This window comes from Penaeus vannamei, chromosome 2 (assembly GCF_042767895.1).
Source record: "Penaeus vannamei isolate JL-2024 chromosome 2, ASM4276789v1, whole genome shotgun sequence".
Taxonomy (NCBI): Eukaryota; Metazoa; Arthropoda; class Malacostraca; order Decapoda; family Penaeidae; genus Penaeus; species Penaeus vannamei.
Window position 1 is genome coordinate 31,218,224 of NC_091550.1, and position 5,000 is coordinate 31,223,223.

Below are 5,000 nucleotides of genomic sequence, written 5' to 3' on the forward strand. Positions count from 1 at the left end.
AGAGAGGGAGATAAAGAGAGAGAGAGGCAGACAGAGAGATAAAGAAAGAGAGAGAGAGGGAGAGAGAAAGAGAGAGAGGGTGTGAGAGAGATAAAGAAAGAGAGAGAGGGGGAGCAAGGGAGATAAAGACAGAGAGAGAGAAGAAGAGAGATGAAGAAGGAGAGAGAGAGGGGGAGAGAGGGATAAAGAAAGTGAGAGAGAGGACACAGAGAGACAGAGAGAGATAAAGAAAGAGATGAGAGGGAGAGAGAGATGTAAAGAAAGAGAGAGAAAGGGAGAGAGAGAGATAAAGAAAGAGAGAGAGATGAAGAAAGAGAGAGAGAAGGAGAGAGAGATATAAAGAAAGAGAGAGTGAGGGACAGAGAGAGATAAAGAAAGAGATAGAGAAGGAGAGAGAGATAAAGAGAGAGAGAGAGAGAGAGAGAGATAAAGAAAGAGAGAGAGAGGGAGAGAGAGAGATAAAGAAAGAGAGAGAAAGGGAGAGAGAGAGAGAAAGAAAGAGAGAGATAAAGAAAGAGAGAGGAGACAAAGAGAGAGATAGAGAAAGAGAGAGGATAAAGAAAAGAGAGAGAGAGAGGAGAGAGAGAGAGATAAAGAGAGAGAGAGGGAGTGAGAGAGATAAAGAAAGAGAGAGAGGGGGGGCGAGAGAGATAAAGAAAGAGAGAGAGAAAAAGAAAAAGAGAGAGAGGGAGAGAGAGAGATAAAGAAAGAGAGAGAGAGGGACAGAGAGAGATAAAGAATGAGAGAGAGAGGGAGAGAGAGAGAGATAAAGAAAGAGATAGAGAGGGAGAGAGAGATATAAAGAAAGAGAGAGAGGTGAGAGAGAGAGATAAAGAAAGACAGAGAGAGAGAGAGAGATAAAGAAAGACAGAGAGAAAATAGAGAGATAAAGAAAGACAGAGAGAAGGAGAGAGAGAGATAAAGAAAGAGAAGAGAGATATAAAGGAGAGAGAGAGGCAGACAGAGAGATAAAGAAAGAGAGAGAGAGGGAGAGAGAGAGAGAAAAAGAAAGAGAGAGAGAGAGGGGGAGAGAGAGATAAAGAAAGAGAGAGTGAGGGACAGAGAGAGATAAAGAAAGAGAGAGAGATAAAGAAAAAGAGAGAGAGGGAGAGAGAGAAATAAAAAAAGAGAGAGAGAGGGAGAGAGAGAGATAAAGAAAGAGAGAGAGAAGGAGAAAGAGAGATAAAGAAAGAGAGAGAGAGATAAAGAGAGAGAGAGGCAGACAGAGAGATAAAGAAAGAGAGAGAGAGGGAGAGAGAGAGAGATAAAGAAAGAGAGAGAGAGGGAGTGAGAGAGATAAAGAAAGAGAGAGAAGGGGAGCAAGAGAGATAAAGACAGAGAGAGAGAAGGAGAGAGATAAAGAAAGAGAGAGAGAGGGGGAGAGAGAGATAAAGAAAGAGAGAGTGAGGGACAGAGAGAGATAAAGAAAGAGAGAGAGATAAAGAAAAAGAGAGAGAGGGAGAGAGAGAAATAAAAAAAGAGAGAGAGGGAGAGAGAGAGATAAAGAAAGAGAGAGAAGGAGAAAGAGAGATAAAGAAAGAGAGAGAGAGATAAAGAGAGAGAGAGGCAGACAGAGAGATAAAGAAAGAGAGAGAGAGAGGAGAGAGAGATAAAGAAAGAGAGAGAGAGGAGTGAGAGAGATAAAGAAAGAGAGGGGGAGCAAGAGAGATAAAGAAAGAGAGAGAGAGGGAGAGAGAGAGATAAAGAAGGGAGAGAGGGAGGTAAAGAAGGGAGAGAGGGACAGAGAGATAAAGAAAGAGAGAGAGAGGGAGAGAGAGAGAGATAAAGAAAGAGATAGAGAGGGAGAGAGAGATGTAAAGAAAGAGAGAGAAAGGGAGAGAGAGAGATAAAGAAAGAGAGAGAGAGGGAGAGAGAAAGATAAAGAAAGAGAGTTAGAGGGAGAGAGAGAGATAAAGAAAGAGAGAGAGAAAGAGAGAGAGAGAGAGATATAAAGAAAGAGAGAGTGAGGGACAGAGAGTGACAAAGAAAGAGAGTGAGAGAGAGAAGGAGAGAGAGAGAAAAAGAAAGAGATAGAGAGGGAGAGAGAGAGATAAAGAAAGAGAGAGAGAGGGAGAGAGAGAGAGATAAAGAAAGAGAGAGAGAGGGAGAGAGAGAGATAAAGAAAGAGAGAGAGAGGGAGAGAGAGAGATAAAGAAAGAGAGAGAGAGGGAGAGAGAGAGATAAAGAGAGAGAGAGGCAGACAGAGAGATAAAGAAAGAGCGAGAGAGATAAGGAAAGAGAGAGAGAGGGAGTGAGAGAGATAGAGAAAGAGAGAGAGGGGGAGCAAGAGAGATAAAGAAAGAGAGAGAGGGAGAGAGAGATATAAAGAAAGAGAGAGTGAGGGACAGAGAGAGATAAAGAAAGAGAGAGAGAGGGAGAGAGAGAGATAAAGAAAGAGATAGAGAGGGAGAGAGAGAGGAGAGAGAGAGATAAAGAAAGAGAGAGAGAGGGAGAGAAAGAGATAAAGAAGAGAGAGAGAGAGGGAGAGAGAGGAGAGATAAAGAAAGAGAGAGAGAGAGGGAGAGAGAGAGATAAAGAAAAGAGAGAGGGAGAGAGAGAGATAAAGAAAGAGAGAGAAAGAGAGAGAGAGAGAGAGAGAGAGAGAGAGGAGAGAGAGAGATGAGAGAGAGAGAGAGAGAGAGAGAGAGAGAGATAAAGAAAGAGAGAGATAAAGAAAGAGAGAGAGATAAAGAAAGAGAGAGAGAGGGAGAGAGAGAAATAAAGAAAGAGAGAGAGAGGGTGAGAGAGAGATAAAGAAAGAGAGAGAGAGAGAGATAAAGAGAGAGAGAGGGAGACAGAGAGATAAAGAAAGAGAGAGAGAGGGAGAGAGAGAGAGATAAAGAAAGAGAGAGAGAGGGAGTGAGAGAGATAAAAAAAGAGAGAGAGGGGGAGCGAGAGAGATAAAGAAAGAGAGAGAGAAAAAGAAAAAGAGAGAGAGGGAGAGAGAGAGATAAAGAAAGAGAGAGATAAAGAATGAGAGAGAGAGGGAGAGAGAGAGAGATAAAGAAAGAGATAGAGATATAAAGAAAGAGAGAGAGAGGGAGAGAGAGAGATAAAGAAAGAGAGAGAGAGGGAGAGAGAGAGATAAAGAAAGAGAGAGAGAGGGAGAGAGAGAGATAAAGAAAGAGAGAGAGAAGGAGAGAGAGAGATAAAGAAAGACAGAGAGAGAGATAAAGAGAGAGAGAGGCAGACAGAGAGATAAAGAAAGAGAGAGAGAAGGAGAGAGAGAGAAAAAAAGAAAGAGAGAGAGAGGGAGTGAGAGAGATAGAGAAAGAGAGAGAGGGGGAGGGAGAGAGATGAAGAAAGAGAGAGAGAAGGAGAGAGATAAAGAAAGAGAGAGAGAGGGGGAGAGAGAGATAAAGAAAGAGAGAGTGAGGGACAGAGAGAGATAAAGAAAGAGAGAGAGAGGGAGAGAGAGAGATAAAGAAAGAGATAGAGAGGGAGAGAGAGAGATAAAGAAAGAGAGAGAGGGAGAGAGAGAGATAAAGAAAGAGAGAGAGAGGGAGAGAGAGAGATAAAGAAAGAGAGAGAGAGGGAGAGAGAGAGATAAAGAAAGAGAGAGAGAAAGAAAGAGAGAGAGTGTGAGGCAGTGAGATAAAGAAAGAGAGAAAGAGTTAAAGAGAGAGAGAGAGAGGAGAGAGAGAGAGAGGAGAGATGAGAGAGAGAGAGAGAGAGAGGAGAGAGAGGAGAGAGAGAGAGAGAGAGAGAGAGAGAGAGAGATAAAGAGAGAGAGAGAGAGAGAGAGACAGAGAGAGAGAGAGAGGAGATGAGAGAGAGAGAGAGAGAGAGAGAGAGAGAGAGAGAGAGAGAGAGAGAGAGAGATAAAGAAAGAGAGAGAGAGAGATAAAGAAAGAGAGAGAGAGAGATAGAGAGAGAGAGCAAGAGATAAAGAAAAAGAGAGACAGGGAGAGAGAGAGATAAAGAAAGAGAGAGAGAAGGAGATAGAGAGATAAAGAAAGAGAGAGAGAGGGAGAGAGAGAGATATAAAGAAAGAGAGAGAGAGAGGGAGTGAGAGAGATAAAGAAAGAGAGAGGGGGGAGCGAGAGAGATAAAAGAAAGAGAGAGGAGAAGGAGATAGAGAGATTAAGAAAGAGAGAGAGGATAAAGAAAGAGAGAGAGAGGACACAGATAGACAGAGAGAGATAAAGAAAGAGAGAGAGAGGGAGAGAGAGAGAGATAAAGAAAGAGATAGGAGGGAGAGAGAGATGTAAAGAAAAGAGAGAGAAAGGGAGAGAGAGAGATAAAGAAAGAGAGAGAGAGGACACAGATAGACAGAGAGAGATAAAGAAAGAGAGAGAGAGAGAGAGAGAGAGATAAAGAAAGAGAGAGAGAAGGAGAGAGAGAGAGATATAAAGAAAGAGAGAGTGAGGGACAGAGAGAGATAAAGAAAGAGAGAGAGAGAGAGAGGGAGAGAGAGAGATAAAGAAAGAGATAGAGAGGGAGAGAGAGATAAAGAGAGAGAGAGGGAGAGAGAGAGAGATAAAGAAAGAGAGAGAGAGAGATAAAGAAAGAGAGAGAGAGGGAGAGAGAGAGATAAAGAAAGAGAGATAAAGAGAGAGAGAGGCAGACAGAGAGATAAAGAAAGAGCGAGAGAGATAAGGAAAGAGAGAGAGAGGAGTGAGAGAGATAGAGAAAGAGAGAGAGGGGGAGCGAGAGAGATAAGAAAGAGAGAGAGAAGGAGAGAGAGATATAAAGAAAGAGAGAGTGAGGGACAGAGAGAGATAAAGAAAGAGAGAGAGAGGGGAGAGAAAGAGATAAAAGAAAGAGATAGAGAGGGAGAGAGAGAGAGAGGGAGAGAGAGAGATAAAAGAAAGAGAGAGAAGGAGAAGGAGAGAGAGATAAAAGAAAGAGAGAGAGAGGGAGAAGAGGAGAGAGAGATAAAGAAAGAGAGAGGGAGAGAGAGAGATAAGAAAGAGAGAAGAGAGAGAGAGAGAGATATAGAAAGAGAGAGAGATAAGAAGAAGAGAGAGAGGGAGAGAGAGAAATAAGAGAGAGAGAGG

At 42.6% G+C, this 5,000-nt stretch overlaps 1 protein-coding gene across 1 annotated transcript in view; it reads right to left on the reverse strand.

Annotated features, from left to right (window-relative positions):
• LOC113824784 (uncharacterized) overlaps positions 1-5,000 on the reverse strand; it is a 48,708-nt gene that overhangs the window by 1,696 nt on the left and 42,012 nt on the right. The gene's annotated exons all lie outside the window — the stretch shown is intronic.